Raw genomic sequence first — 17,252 nt, forward strand, 5'->3', positions numbered from 1 at the left:
ATAGTCTGGCTGGGATTTCCAAAGTGCACATGCTTGTATGGAACAGTCTGTGCATCTGCAACAAGCCTAATCCCCTTTGGGATGTGCTAGGCTCACCAGATACATATAGACCAACTCCTCTTCAAGATCTTTCACTTCCTACAAGGGCACTAACAACAGTTGTGTAGTGCATGCACAGTTGGTCCATCCAAGGCTCTGCAGAGTGTCAGATGCCTTGCACACAAGGAGGTATTTGAAACTTCAGGACATGCATGCAGCAGCTTAGTCAAAGCTCCCATGCATGTGGGCATATCTTACATTTCCAGACATTTGGCAGCCAGTCAGGATTCCTGCATATGTGGACACATCTGGGGTTTCCAGACATATGGCAGTCCAGTCAGTTTCTGTACATGCACAACAACACGCAGATTGCTAGGCCAATAGACACTTGAAAATCCTCAAAAATCTGTCTGGACAAAAGACAGACAAGAGAGATGTCTGGGGAAACCTGGACAGATGGTCCTGTTAAGAACAGACTAGTAGGAGCAAAGGAAGCCAGAGGCAGAGCTGGAAGATAGGCACTGCAAGCCAGGTCCTCTCTCCCCACTTGTCCCTTGGGAAAAGCCAGCACTTAGATCCCCTGGGGACAAACCCTGTGCCAGAACAGCAGGAGGGTGAATCCTAAACTTGCGTGCTTCTGGACTACTCTGTCCTTGCACAGAGAAAGGAAAGCCATGGACTTACTCCCATTTACTCGCAGCTGCCAAGTACAAGCTTCTCTTCTCACCATATGACCATCACATCAGTCAGCATAGAGGTCCGAGAGTTGGGAAGGGAAGGGCAAGCACTCTTTCTTCCCTCTGCCCTGTCCCTGAGTTTACAGCCAAAAAGGATTTAGTGTCAGAACTGCAGAGACCCATAGCCAGCTTCAGGCTCAACCACTGCAGGTTGGAAGTCTTGCCTGGAGAAACCTAAAGCTTGGGCTTAATGTACAGCAAGGACTGACCTTTCTGACCTCTATCTCCTTAGAGTGGATGCTTTCCAAAAATGTAACTCTCCTCAGCTGAGGTCTGCTTTCTTAGCCCCTGTATTTGTTCTTCATTAGACAACATTTGTGCTGGATATTCTTGAAAGGGACCCAGGTCACCATGCAATCCAGGATACTCAGTATCAGTCCTCTATCCTCATAAGTTTCCCATTTCACCTGCTCTTTCACGTGTTAGTTAGAAAATTGAGCCCACTAAATGTCAACTTGGACGATTTAAAACAGGCTGTTCTTTCTCTCATTTGGCTTTCGCTGTCCTTACGCCCAACCCAGATTCCCTTGTACAGCGATAATGCTCTCGCACGTGCACCCTCTGACAACCATGGCAAATCAGCTTCCCTTACATCTCTGCCTTCTCTGGGCTAAATTAATCTGTGACCGCCTGATCATCTTCATCCACATGCCTTTAAAGCAGAGTTGCGTTCTTACACGACATATATAGTATAACAGCTCCACCTCTAAGTTAGGCGTTTCAGTGACCTGTGCCTCTTCTGAGCTCCAAACTCTTAAAGCATTTAAGGGAGAACCTTGACCATACTTTTTGCTTCCCCCTCAAATGTCTGAGGGGGCTTTTTATATATATCTGTTACACTGTTTTTGATAAAAATATATATTAAGGCTTTTGTCCTGATTATATAACTGCTGCATCTGTCTTTATTTCTACAACCAGCTTGCAAAGTAACAGGAAACAGCCATTCAGTGACCACAGCCTATTTTAACTAATCTGACCTTTTGTTCAATGAGATTGCACAGCTCAGATCAATAGCTGTAGAGCACTATTTAATGTAGATGCTAGTGGAAACAGAGGTTTTAGCTGTGGTGGCACCTGGCTCAGCTCTGCTCCTGCCTCCTCATGCAGGTCTCCCCTCTGATCCTCTGCACAACCCAGCTCCCACTCACAGGCAGACTCCAGGGATTTCTCTTTCACTACATATCTATGAAAATTTGCTTTCCTCCCATGCTAAAGACTCCTAATTAGCCTCTTAGACCACACAGTGTTGGTATGTTTGCAAAATATACTCTCCATTTATGGAAAAAAAAAAAAAACTCTGTTTCTATATTTAAAAAAAAATGTAAAAATTACTGTGGAAAGTGTTTTCCCTGAGTCAGTGCAAAGTAAGGAGGCTGGCATGCTCAGCAGAGTTTGGGCTGCGTGGAAATGAGCCAAAAGACAACATGTTTTAAAGAGAAATGTCCAAAAACATATTTTAAAAGTGTGAGTCCCCTACAAAAAGATACTGTGTGCAACAAGCAGATCACTTTGCTGGGCAGAGTGCACCAGCAAATGTGCTGTGGGCTAAATTCAAAACATTCCTAACCCAATTTGGTCTGTAAGGTTCCTATCTTCTTCTGTCACACACTATTAAACATAGATCAGAAACAGGATCTGGGATTACAGAACAGACTGAACACAGGACATCAGAAGACACCTGTCCTATAAATAGGAATCATTTACCAATTCAGAACAACACACACATGTTTTGGCAAGCTATCAGCCAATAAAAGCAGAAGCCCCAACATCAGAATCATCCTAGCACTATTATTTTAAATGCAGAACTATGATTTACATCATGATTTAACCCCTTATTTCCCAGATTCTCATGTCTGCACTGAATTGACCAAAAATGAACCCTTCTAGAAGGAAACCATTTACTATTCTCTAAATACATCTCGATTTCTAAATTGGAAACTTTAACTGCTTTGAGTTGGAGCTGCTAATTTTTTCAATTTTTTTTCCTCCTTTTCCTGGATCCTGTCACTCAAGGATTTCAGCTTCAAAACACTGAAGTAAATTTATTTGTCCCAGATAACAGACTTTAAATGGAAAAATGCTTCAGAAACATACCAATTAGTTATTTTGCACAACATTGCAACACAGGCTTCCGACTTGTTGACACTTGGGTTTCTAGGAAAGAGTAACAAAAACACATGCAACAATCTGTATAAGGGAACAACGTGAAGCACTGCTTCCAAACAGGTGCAGCCGATTATCTGAAGCAACTCTGTGCCTGAAAAAAAGACATTTTCTTCAAAAATTTTAAGAGCACTAAAAAATTCCAGATAATGGGAAGTCCCTGAAGCTTTTAGAAAGTGTTTTCTCATACTCCATACCTGGTATGACAGCTGCTTCTTTGCAGCTATGGGGAGTTGTGGTTTTCCATTTGTGAAAATTCAAGTGAAATCTATCATTTTTTGGAAAGAGTCTAAGTCCTGGGGTTCTCAAATATCTTTACAGGTTGAACATTTGGAAAGGATTCAAGACTCCAATCAGAGCTTGAATATGTGGAAATATTTAACTCTCTAAGAAACAGTATATAAAATAAGCTGTTTCTCTGCTTGATTACTATTTCAGAATTGACTAATGACTTGTCTTGGTGCCAAACACCACAGAGATAGCTCAGGAGGATAATTTCTAGAATCTGAATTTGTAGTATTCTATCAAATGAAGACTATTTCTGCATCAAAACCCTAGATCTGGGAATTTATATATAGTAAGATCATAAATGAACTTTTGGACACCAGAGTTCAGAAGTAGCTCTGCTACATTTATTCAATGAAGTATCTGCTAAATCTTCTAGGGAAGAAGCAGACTTTAAAATAAAACAGGAAAATAATACTACTGCATCAAACATAGGCCTTTCCTGGGGAAATTCTTGCATTTCAGTTGGTCAATCTCCAGATCTTGCTACAAGGAAGGATTTGATGGCAGAGTGCAAAGACTACCCTGCTGTCCTGGTCAGAACATACCTCCTCTATGGGGTTTGTTATTACCAGGATAAGCAGCTAATCTTGCCTAGAGTCAGCCAAGTCTGGCCCAAAAAGCCTGACATAAACCTGATCTTTCTGCTTGTACCCATGCACATGGCACCAAGGCCAGGTGGCTTCTAGCCTAAGCAGGAGCCAAATTCAATTCCTGCCTTAACCAAGACAAACCCAGTGCCCGCAGTCCAAGCTCAGGCCTTTCATTTTGCGGTAAGCAAAGCTATTTGGTCAGCTTAGTAGCAAAGGCTAACTAAATCACTTTGGTTTCAGGGAGTAAATGATTTTTGTGATGGTCTCTTCTCTAGCAAGGGTAATTTTCATGTTACACATTTATTCAGATTATGATGATATAAAGCACTATTAATGTAATGCAGTCTTGCTTCCTGCTTGATACGGGCTAGAGACTTAACCTAATAATTAGTACATGAAATCCATAACTTCTGTTTGAAACAGTTTCAGCAAGTCTTGATTTAAAGCTGACACTGATGGCTAATCCACCTCATACCTAGGCAGAATGTTCCAACATTTATTCTCAGCATTATAAATCTGCACATTATTAGCCCAAGGTTGTCTTGCATTAAACCTGTAAATCATAGTTCTCTTTGTGCCTTTCTTTGCTAGCATTTAGAGCTATTTGCTCTGAAATCTTTTTCCCACACTGGTACTTGTAGACTATGATCAAGTTACTTTTTAATTTTCCATTGGACAAATTAAGTAGATCAGTCTTACTAAAATCCTCTCTATAGCTGCATGTTTTCTACAATTTGGTCACATTTATAGCTCTTATGAATCTTTTCCAACTTGACAGCATTTTCTTCTTCCATGGAATGGACAAGAGAATTGGGCATAGTACCCAACACTGTCTCACCAATACCATATCCAACATTCAAGCTTCCCATTGACTCTTATGGGGTTCCAGTCTTGTACAGGGAAGAAAGTGACCTGTCCTCCCAGCTATTGCTTTCCACCTGTGCTCACATTCATCTGGCTATTTGCAAGATGTCCAAATCCCTTTTCATTATCACTTCCAGAAAACAGTCTCCACTTCACCAATTAAATTCATACTCTTTGATCCAGTATCAAAGCATATTGTGAACTTGTGCTTGCTTCCAAATTGATCAGATGCCACTTCCAGACTCAGAACTGCACAGGACTTGCTGCCTCAGGAGCTTACAAAGGCCAAGCACCAGATTTTCATGTCAAGGGACCAGCATAAATACAAGATAATTGAGGGCTCTGACACAGGCAGGACAAAGAGTAGGAGGTAGATCAGCAATGTCTATTTAATATCTTCTCATTTTTAAAATAATTATTTGTCATTTATGCGCAGTGTTACAAGGGAGCTGGCAGAAGCTGGAAGTGGGTGTGCTGGAGAGGCAGCAGGGCTTTGGGAGCTTTGAACCAAAGCCAGGACTGGAGAGGCAGCAGGAGGATGAGGGACACTTGCATTGCAAGCACCACTGGCAGAAGCAAGACGCGGGTGCAGAGCACGCATGTCATGAAACACGGGAGAGGAGCGTAGGCTTGGCACCACAGGGGAGGCAAACCGGGCATAGTGAGGACAAGGGGTCTGAAGGCCTGATTAGCAAGAGAGGCTGTCACAGCACAACGGGAGGGAAGACAAGAACACAGGAAAGGAAAAGCTGTAAAAGCCAAGAAGGGCTACGAGGAATGCAGATAGCCACCAGAACAGCCTGAGCTCCTGCATGCAGCAGGATGAGGCAGCAGCACAGCAGCCATTCAGCGAGGGGAGGTGACAAAAATATGCTACAAGGCCATAGGGGAAGATGCAGCTGTCAACCACAGCCCTGCAGAAAGGCACGAGTGGGCTCAGCAGGGAAGGGAAATAAGGGCTTCAGTTTTGGCCACACTGAGCAGAGCAAGCAGCTGTCCATCACAGAGGTTATGCCAGATGCACAAGGCTGCTGCCAGAGAGAGGGGCCTTCCATGGGACTCCTCACCTCAGACCCTCCTCACACAAACCGGCTTACGCCTTGCAACCTGAGCACAGCTGACGGAGCATCTCACTTCAAACCTCACAGCTGCGCAAACACACCATACCCAAGGATTATATACAAATATGGGTATATATGTACAGGTTTAGACTCACAGCTTTTCTGGGTGAATGTGCGCACCACAGAGCACATAGGATCAGTTACACAAGGTCAAAAGGCTTCCAGAGAAGGACCTTCTGCAGTTGGTACAACTTACTTTCTTAAAGAGGTAAGCAATTTATTGGACTGTGCACCTCTCCCCCCCCCCATTTTTTTTTGCCTATTAGCCTCCAAAAAACAAAGTCCCAAAGCTGAATCAGTTTCCTCCATTTAGAGGCTCCACTCAAACTGCTTCTACGATTCCCATTTTTCTCTCTTTATTTTTACTTTACAAATATATAAATAGTCACATCGTCATGAGAGACAAGTAGAGACTGACTCTTATGGGTAAAAAACAGATGTTTCCCAATCTTCCCTAACCAAGTAATATTTTATATATGCCTCTTCAATGGATTTATAGCCAATGAAGGGATGTTACTACATTAGCTCATGGAGGGGGTGGGTGATAAAAACTCAAAAGGAAGAGCCAGACAAGGGAAAAAGAAGCTATCCAGAGCGCTGCAATTGGAGAAGCATGACAAATGGGCAGCACAGTTTTAGAGGGCTTCGACAGCAAGGCAGATTGCCTGGCTGGGAGTGATTGTCCGCAGCTGGAGCATCACAGAGACCATCTGGTATTTCTTAAACATGCTTTCCCCAGGTGATCTGATTCTTGGAGTGCCCCAGCAAAGGGAAGGGGGGGGGGGGGGAAGAGATTGCAAGTCTCAGCTCCATTTTCAGTGTTCCCCTAATGAGTTAATAGAATTATTTGAAGCAGTTTCTCCTAGAAAGCTTTTGCCACCTTTTCAAGGGAAAAAAAATATTTAAATTTAATCATGGAGTTTTTCCACTTCTTTAAGTCAATTAATGTGTCTCTTGGCACAGCAACCCCATATAAAACTTAATGAAGTAAGAAGAGATCCAAAGTTTCTTTTGAACACCTTGTAATCCCACTCTTCCCACCACCACTTTCAGCTGTGAAAGCATGTGCTTCCACCAGCTCTCAGTCCTGTCTCCCACCCCACAGCATGCCCATCCCCAGTCCAACCCTCTGAAAAAGCAGAGCTAGGACCAAGCCTGGGGCTCAAGAGCCTCTTGTTTCCAGGATTTGGACCTTGGAAAAAGCATTAAAGGATTTAATGCGTTGCTCCACGCGCGCCACACACTCCTACCCATGACACAAGGCACCGGGCAGCGCGGGCACACGGAGGCGCTTGCTACGGCCCTCTCGCTCCCCATGGGGCTGCTGCTGCTGCTCCTGGTCCGGAGCATCAGGAACCAGCTAACGAAGAGAAGAGCAAGAGCAAGCTTTAAATAATAAATGAACGGACAGATGGAAAAGGGGTTAGAGAGAGCAACAGGAGAACCGATCTTGGGAACCAAGCCGCGTTCCCACCAGCAGGCAGTGCCCCCACCGAGCAGCGCGGTGCCGGCAGGAACCGGGTCCAGCCGCGGAGATTATCCTCACCGCTCCCCGCCAAGCCAGGCTCACCAGCCGTGCCTCTCCCTCCTCTTCTGTTTTAACCATGAATTAACCTCGCCGCCAAGTGCGGGTCTGTGACCGGAGATGTACCCTGCACGCCACAGAGGGACAACACACCCCTGACTCCCGGCTGCAAGCTTTCAAGCAGCACGTAAATACCAGCCCTGTTGTGTTTCACAGGGAGAAAAACGCATAGGGATGGTGGTCAGAGCACTGAATTTGGAGATACTCCCAACAGTGCAGTTGGTCACTATGTCACTATTTACCTTTTTTTTTTTTTTTTTTTCTTGGAAGAACATAACGAATTCTCACCACACACAGAGTTCTCTGTCCTCTTCTCAGGACGTGCATTTGAGAGAAGCTCATGAAGCTGGGCAAACAAAACATGATCCCAGTCCGAAATACATACGCATGGTGCTTCAGTTACCCCAGGCTGAGAAAAACCATGCAAGCAATTGACTGGGAAGAAAATACTAGACAAAAGAATCAAAGAAGAAAATTTAAAGTTTCTTGGGAAAAGTGTTTTAGACTGCTCAAATCAACATATTCAACCACCATGAATTAAAGGAATTTTGGCTGGAAAAATATCTTAATTCATTGGTATAGTCAGCAATTACAACTGGGATTTATATCTTTTTGTTAAGCTAAAGAAATAGTGACCAACTAGAAGTTAAATACCTTATCAATTTTCTACACTTTGTAAAGACATCAGGGAAAAATTCACACCCTGCTAAGTTAAGATAATAGTAGGAATTTAAATACACAGGAAAGAAGGGAAATACCAACAGATAGAGATCCATTATTATGTGATCATGGTAAAAATCACTAACGTAATTACAAAAATTTAAGTATATATGCTCTGTATTGAGGGAAAAGGGACTATGAAGAACTCTTATCATAAGATGATGTATTTCACAGTTTATTAGTAACGGAAAGAGATGTTAGATAACATCTGCTTTAGATAAACACTGTTAAATCACCCTGCCTGGATAATTTGTGCCTAGCGGTGCGCTAAGGAGCTCTCTGGCCTGCTGATGCTAATTTTTAATAAACCTTGGAATGCCAAGAAATCCTAGAAGGGCAGGAGAGTGCTAACCTGTGCCAGCCTTTAGACAGGACCAGCTGACCTTGGAAATGACAGCCAGCCAGCCTGACAGCAGACCTAGACAAAAATAATTAAAAACTAATATGAGAAGCAGCTGATAATTAATTATATTCATGTTGTTTAACTAATTACCAATCAACATATGTTCTATAGAAACAAGTGCTGTCAAACTGATGCTGCAGCTTGATTTAAGAACTTGTATTAATGGAAATAATTTGACATATCTAGATGGATAAAAGCAGATGACATGACAAAATGCATTCATAGTTTTCTTCTGATCCAGCACTATCCAGTATTTTTGTTAGTCATTTAGGTAATGATATAAAATCTTTAGAGGCAGCCTGCAGATAGCGCAAACATAGCATAGTAAATAACGAACAAAACAGACTACATTTACCTTGTGATCCAATTTGTATGGCTGAACAATCCAGTAAAGCATGCTTTAATTCAGCCAAATGCAAAATAATACCCGTATGGGAAAGCAATATAGTTGATATCTGTAGGATGGAAAAGTCCACCTTGCAAGGCCACAAAAAGCAGGAGCTACAGAAAGTTTTACAGAGTGAAGCTCAAGTTAGATGAGCCAAATCCATTCAGCGTATGAGGGAGGGAGGAACAAATTATTTTATATACATATGACAAGTGACTCAGCTGCTGCATGAGAATATTAATCGAGCATGGGGGGAGAGGGGCTTTTTCATCTGGCAGAGAGAAAACGAACTGTAGTTGTTGGAAGTCAAAGCAAGGCACAAGGCTGCTGATAAAAGGGAAAGTATGGCCAGCACAGCAGAGGATGAGGACATCACCCAAGGAGGTCTGGATGATCCTGGGGCCCAGCATGAACCACGAGGGCCAAAATCCAGTAGTACAAGGAGCAGGTATGCAAGCCTCTGTGTAACGCAAGGCGGGAAGGAGCCCAGACATTGTCACACCAGGGGTCTGCTTTAGGCTACAAATTCAGGGAGATCAGAAGCACCAGGCTTATTAGGAGCATCTGAAATACAAAACTTGCTGGTAATTAGGGATCTTTAACTGCCCACACATTTGCTGGGAAAGGAAGACAGCAGACAGTCTTGCATCAAGTTCCTGGAATGCACCGAGAGAAAAATTGTGAAAGAAGAGACAGTAACAGAAGCAGAGAAGGGGCTGCTCCAGCTTTGATTCTGATCAACAATAAAAATGGCAAAAAAAGATGGTAAAAAACATTGTGGGCAAGAAAGTCTGAAACAAGAGCATTCATACTCAACAGAAAAAAAATTATTCATTTAAGCTTCCCCCCCACCCCCAGCAGGAGAAAAAAAAGTGTACATTTTAAGAACAGAAACTTTAGTAAACTCAGAGGACTGGCAAGTAAGATTTTGTGAAAAATAAAAGGAGAGTTCAGGAGAGATGGTATTTTGTAATAACACAGTGACAAGGGAACAAATGCAAATTATTCTAATGTAGAGGGGCGATAAAGGCACTTGGGTGGCTGAACTGCCAACTCTGCAATGACCTGCGATACAAGAAAGGAAAGTGGAAACTACATCAAGCTGCTCACGGATGAGCACAAAGGAACAGCACAAGGGGCAAAGCAAGAGCAGCAAGCCTTCGAAAGGAGCTGTTTGCAGCAAGGACTGCAAGCGGTCACAGGGAGACATTTGATAACTACATTAGTGGGGAGAGACAGACCAAAGAGTTCATCACCTCCTGAGCAGGGAGAAAAGGTTAATAGATTGTTATATGCCACTGAACACACCACAAGCCCTTCCAAAGCTGTTAGTGCATGCCAGCCCTCCCCCTTCGCGCCAAAACCTGTTTTCTGTTAGGTTTCTGCGTTTTCTTTATTCTCTACGCAGCACCCAGAACTAGCTGGTTCTGGTAATGACATTACATGTTATAATGTACATATAATTGGTAATTTTAAGATACACAATTTATATTTTCTCTTATGAGGCTAGTTAAATTTAATAAACACTGAATGCAGAAAAGCAGCCACGTTCCCCACGGTTACAAAAGAAATAGCCAAATCGGATAATGAGAAAGCCAAAGTGTTGCTTAACAGACTAAAGAGTGTCACCTGAAAAAGAGATTCACCTTCCTGACCTCTCTCACACTCACATATGCCGTCAGCACACAATGAGTTGTAAAACTACTAATTAGGGCAAGAGAGGGCGGGTGATCCCAGGGGGGTGGCTTGCAGCTGTCTCAAGAAGCAAAGAGGTATAAATTGGGACACAAGAAAGATTTCACAATAGCCAGCAGCTTGCAGAATCGCACACAGACAGAGCTGAAGTGCCGAGTGCTTTTTGTTGGTTCATTCTTCATGAAAGAGGTTAACTGTGACCACAAAGTTAATGCAATTAAAAGCAGCAGGGTAAAATTATAATCTATAGTAGTGCATGAGCAGCATGAAGACTATTTAAATGATTTGGATGTTTTCAAATGGTGCCTGAGGTCCCTCGGAGGCTCTGAGAAATTGTAGGAGACAAATGAGGTTTAAGGAGACTGGAAAGGGGCTCTATCTTCAGTAAGTTAAAAAAAAATAAAAAAAAAACTGCAGGCCAATCCCCCCGCAACCACAATTCCTGGAAAAAATTTGAAACAAATCACCAAACAATCCATCTGTAAGGAAGGGCTGGAAAAAAGTCATGCCACATGAAGCCAACCTGCTTTCTCTTGGACATAGAGGGTCTTATTTGTGAGATAGAGGCAACAGATGTTGAATACCTTTATTTTAGCAAGGCTTTAAACTTAGTTTCATACAACATTTTAATTAACAAATTAGGAAAATAGAGTCTAAATGAAATTCCATATGGCAAATGCACAGCTGGTTGGAAAACTGTACACAAAAATGCAGACATGAACAAGCAATGTTGTACCAATAAAATCCACAATTATACTGGGGTATAGATCAGTGTCACACACAAGATAAGTGAAGTAATCCTGCTGCTCTGCTCCATAAAGAAAGGCCTCAGCTAGAGTACTGGGCTTGTTTCAAGTCAATGAAAAAGCATCACAGACTAAGTGGAAAGAGCCCAGGGGACATCAACAAAACACAGAACCACAAGGAAAATTTAAAAGGCCTGAAAGGGACCTCAAGAGGCAGAATCAACCATGCATGTGTCATTCAACTTGACAATAACATGGCCATGAAGAAAGAGCAAAAGAAATGCAGTTGTTCAGCACAGAGTACAAAAGTCTTAGGGGAATCACGATAACAGGCCTCAAATATGTAAAAGACTTCTGCACAGAGGAAAAAAAATATACTGTAAATGGCTTCTCATGTCTTCAGGGATAGGATATGCCATAATAGGCTTAAACTGAAGCACAACATTTTTTAAAAAACAACAACTCTGTATAGTTGTTTGTATCCTAGACTTGATGGCCAAGGAGGATATCAGCTCTGTGTCACCATAGGTTGTAAGAGCAAGGATAGTTGCATCTTTTGGGAGCTGGTTAACAGTGGTGGCCCTACAACCCCTACAATGCTGTTGCTAAGCCCCGATACATGGACGTGCATGTGCAAAACTACCAGGTTGTTTCAGCTACACACCAAACACCCTCAGAAAGCCTTTCAGCAAAAACAGCCAATTTGCTTCAGAATGAGCTCATATAAACAACTGATAAAAGGGAAAAAAAAAAAAAAAAACACTCAGCTACAGGACAGCATGATTTTTGTGGTGTATTCATGCACCAGCCCCTCAGTTTTAAGCCTAGTGTCTCCAGAGGGACCCACAAACCATCTTCAAGAGGGAGCAAAATTCTAACTCTGCTGAACATTAAAAATCACAGGGTCAATACAGATATTGCTTCTAGGACATATAGTTTTTCCAGTTCCTTGCCCCCAGGAAGTGCCCATTGCATTTCTTGGCAATTACCTCCTCATCTTTCTTTCCCAAGAACTAATGACACTGTCTTCTTCTTGCTAATATTTGCCTACTTTTCCACCAGTAGCTCATTTGTGCTAATCAATGAGGCAAACTCATGAGGGAAAATATTTGCAATATGTATTTCGCTTTGAATGCTGCTTTTTCCATTTCAGACTTGAAGAAGGACTTTTGCCCCCTGAAGTTGGTCTGGTTTTTTTGAACTGTATCAGCTGATCAAATAAAAGATACTACCTCTCCTTAAATACTTTTCTCCAAGAGGAGCACAGGTATAGCTGATTTGTCATGCAAAAGGCTAGAAGATGCCCTCTTGAGGTCCTTTTCAGATCTATTTTGTACAATGTTGTGAATAATGTATATAATGAAATGATCTGCAATAGAAAAAAAAGCAAACATCATAGTCCAGAATCCTATAATGAACTTGCTACAAAAATATCAGAAAATACTCTCTATAGAGGACAAAGAGATCACCCTCCTGCAACACCTGGTAAGGTAGCTACTACATGTAATTTTCTAACGCAGAGCACATTAGGTTTAGGTTGTTGATCCCTACTAAGATGCCAAAAAGGCAGGAGAGCAGCACTTACCTCTGCAGTTAGGCCAGAGACTTTCCCAGGTCCTGTCTCAAACTCTGTTCAGTATCACAAGCCAGTGATCCTCCACCCCCCCCCCCCCCCAGCCCCATAGAATAGCCTCCATGGAGGTTACTTATAACTGGAGATAAAACCATGCATCTGGAGAAAAATCCAGCAAAAATAGAGCAGAGTAACATTTCTGTCAGCAAGGCAAGCACCAGAAGCACCCCCAGCCCAGCAGCCAGCTCTCTGCACAGACCCCAGCACAGGCAGCCTCCAAATCAAGGACTCCCTCCTGGCCCCCACAGGATGGGTCCTGCAGAGATATCCTGTTCCAAGACCACCATCTCCCAAAACAACCGCATTCAGCAGGAATCACAAAACTGCTGGTCACTGGGGGAGGTTCACAAGTGCAGGAAATACAAATGTCACAGGTGCTCAACCTGAGCCATGTGATTCCCTGCCAAGGAGCAAGAGCAACTGTGGCTCTCACTGCCTTTGGGAGAGAGGAGAAAAACAGTTTTGCAAGGCAGCTTTTCACTTACAGAGATCTTTACACAGACACACTACCCTCATCCCCACTCTGGGCCACCCCCCACACATTTCCCCCGTAGAGGCCCCACGCACGCTACTGCTCACAAGTCCTTGGCTCTGCTCACCACCACATCCTCCTGCATGCACCATCACCTCATTCACATCATTACTGGGGACAAGCAGGTATATTCCCTCCGTCACAACCATCCCGCACACTCTTATTGCTCACCTGAGCCAAGGAGGGTTTCTGCCTGGTTACTAGCTTCTCCAGAAGCAACCTTTCCTAAGGAAAGCCTCACACAAAACTCCCAGTCACTGTTACAGTAACCTCAAAGTTAGCTAATAACATCAATAGGACTAATGAGATGCCAATGTAAAACACCTGATTGCAATTTCAGACACAAGCAATAAAATGCACCCTTCTCCTGCCAATTTGGTTTATGTTCTTACCAGTTCTTACCTGTTTTTGTCCTATTAGGTATCTCTTGGTGGAGCTGTGAAGGGGTTGCAGCTCTCTGTGAAGGCCTTGGGCAGTGTGGGACCTCAAAGGGTCCATTGAGGGAGCCATACCTATCCAGTAGGGAGAATTTAATTACCTAATTCCTGATTTTAGAGGCTGTGTCATGCAACATGACAGGCTGGGGGTGCTCTCACCACATACACTGCATTGCCTCACTGTCTTTTCAATGCAAATGTGATATTGTAGGACAGGCTTTCGATCCAGTGATGTAATCTGCATTGCAGCTTCAAGCAGAGGGTAGAGCAGAAAGAGAAGAATCTTTCCCCTGTTCAGTCCAGTGAGAATGAAAAGTGCAGCAGTATTTGGCTTCCTCAGGATAGGAACTTCTGAATACAAATGAACTATTTATGGTTCATCGTTGTGTCTTGGGAAGCTCAGTTACACTTAGCACTTCACGTAAATGCAGAAGGGGACTATTTCTCACATATGTCTATTGACCTTCTGAGCAATTCCCTCTTCCATTTGGCTTAACTAGCTTTATTTAATGACAGTGCAGAAATCAGCATGTATCCAATTTTCAAAGCACAAACACAATACGTAAACCCAGCACAAAATGGCGTTACAGATGCAGGGTTTCAGACTTAATCTGTCAAAGCTCTGCTTGCTACTGCCTGGCTCCTCACAAGCTCACTCACTAATATCTGCGTGCACACCACATCTCCCCTGTCCCAGGGCAGTTCCTCATGTCACACACTCTGACAGCCCAACACGTGTACCCCACAGCTCAGGAGCTCCAAAACATCTTACTGTGACCAGGTCATTTCTCCTGAGCTTTGCAAAGAAAAGGAGCCTACTATGGCTATTGCAACTTTTATTCCTGCAGATACAAGCCGTGAAAGGGTCACAGCTTGCTCCACCTATTTGACTGGAAAGGAGCAGAGAACTGTTCCTACAGGAAGACTCATCCTCCTCACATATCACCTCAATGAGCTGGGCTCAGACAGCCAGGTCACAGAGGAGAGTAGAAGAGTCTGGGCACTCCCCTGCTCTACCACTGCCTCCCCTGAGAGCACACGAGATGCTGATCTGTGAAACAAGACACCCACCTCTGAGCAGCAAGGGGAAGCAGCAGAGATTAATAAGCCTCAAAATGTTTTACAGCATTTAAATAATACTGCCACAGATCAAAGGCTATCACTCATCTCAGTGAGACAGACTCAGTAAGTCTGGAAAGAGCACGTACAGAAAACAAATGCAAGATGCAAGAGAAAGCCTGCAGACAGGAGCAGAGGAAAGCTCATACTTGTCTAAAGAAATTGAAGTGGCCTAAGCCAGAGTCTGACATATGTTCTTGGAAGAACAAGAGCCAGAAAGACTGCCTGGTTTCACTCAGTCTCAGTTGTGTCTTAGCACAAAAAACACATTTTGTTTTAAGACACCCTCTTACCTTGGAGGTACCTGCTGCTGGGAGTAGCTCAAATCCCCGCGCAAAAGCACAGCCTGGCCTGATCGCTGAGCTAAGGAGCATGCTGGGAACTACATGCAACTAGTGAATACGTTTGAGAAAGCCCTTGATTTACACAGGGACGCAGCAGGAACCTACGAATGCCATGATGCCTCAGGGACTGCAGAATCACACTCTGAGACCTTTCGTTCTTAAAGATGTGAGAATACGGCATGGAAGTTCGAGGCAGATATCAAAGACCTGCGCTGGCAGAGAGCCTCAGAGGCTTGGTCTGCAGTGTTTCAAGTTGCTCATATAACTAAATCATTTGGGGGGAGGAGGAAGAAAAGGTGACTTTTTACCCAAATTATCACCGCGGTAGAGGTAGTATCACTGGAATAAAGATGCCTCATAGTGCTATTCTTACTCCCAGCCTATGGTAGAGTAGCCGTGCCATTATAAAGCTTCTGTGTTCTCATATAGCTTTGGGCAAGATATTCCATTTACAGTTCTTTGGTATAAAGTGCTGCAGAAATTAGCAGGAATGCCTCTTATACAGAGGCTTGGGCTTGAATATTCTTTCAGTCTGGGTTGGACTCTGAGTTTTGAGGTTCCTCCATAGTACATATGCTTTATAGGACCAAGTGACTCCTGGATATAAACCTCCAGGGAAGAATCCTTGTTTGTAGGGGGCCCCAATAGTCTGGCCCTGCAACCACAGGGATACCCTTCAATGCTCCTCCCCAAGCCAGGTCTGGATCCTTGCTCTTGAACCTCACCTCCAGGACCTTGCTGCTGACCTGGGGACTCCCTACAGTACTGTACAAAAACACTGTGCAGAACAAAAAGAAGTCCTCAAGCAAACACTGGCTTATTGAATTTTGAAGGTAAGGAATGCCCTTATACAACAGATGTACAACCCCCTCTGCCCACCCCAAACACCAGATCCATCACAGAGAAGGGAAATATTTACACAAGTTAGTAGAACTCCAGTTAAATATTATGCTTAGCTGTCTAGAGTCCATGTTCTCAGACGATGTCTATGAAATAAAAGATTAAACTTCATAACAATTATGAAGTTGTTCTGCCCACATTCAAAGGGATTTAAAGGACATTAAAATAGTTCTTTGGGTAATATTACAGTGAAATTGCTCTCTCTCTCCAGGAGAGTTAGAGCTAAAACCTTCTGAACTATCCTGTAAACACACTTGGAAAGGCTAAGAGCTGAGCTGATAACCAGGTAGCACCTCTGCTCTGCAGGTTCTGTAAAAAATGTGAGCAATGCCTGAGAGCTTTTGAAGCAGCGAGGGAAGGAGGATAGGGGAGAGCAGCTTCTCTTCTCAAGGGAAGTTTGTTTAGTGGAAAGTAAGCAAGATGTCAGGGGAAAAGCTGACAATGTTGATTCCAGCAGTTGTACTGGGAATAAACAGCCAAGTGGATTATGTTACAGAGAATGAGAAACGGCTCTGAGGATCCCATTTAAATGCTGGGCTTTCGGGAATGGTGCCACTTAGTCACTCTTGCCCATGGGCCCCGGGGGCTGAGCCCCCTGCCAGCCCCAGTGTCACCAGCCCACGTCGGGGGGGTCCCTCAAGAGGTCTGGCTATACCAGTGCCTCTGGGGAAATCAGAGCCCACAGCCGCGTGGCTGTCCCTGCCGAGGATGCAGACCCACACTGGCTCGGAGGCAGGGGCTGGCCGCTGAAGGAGGGATGCAGCAGAGGACTGTGAGGCTACGCACGACCCATTTCCCTCGCCAAGCCCAGCTGTAGGGGAAGGCCGACGCGAGGTCTGCAGAGCTGCTCACGGCTCTCTTCTCCCTGCCTTCAGGGGTGGCCTGCCACCATGGGGTCTGCCATCTCCTCCCCAGCCCTCTGTGGGGACCCTCCCTCTCAAAAAACTG

The 17,252-nt window shown here is 43.9% G+C and overlaps 1 protein-coding gene across 2 annotated transcripts in view; it reads right to left on the minus strand.

Annotated features, from left to right (window-relative positions):
• Positions 1–17,252, minus strand: part of HPSE2 (heparanase 2 (inactive)) — a 126,314-nt gene that overhangs the window by 92,817 nt on the left and 16,245 nt on the right. The window lies entirely within an intron of this gene.

This window comes from Rhea pennata, chromosome 7 (genome assembly GCF_028389875.1).
Source record: "Rhea pennata isolate bPtePen1 chromosome 7, bPtePen1.pri, whole genome shotgun sequence".
In the NCBI taxonomy this organism is placed as follows: Eukaryota; Metazoa; Chordata; class Aves; order Rheiformes; family Rheidae; genus Rhea; species Rhea pennata.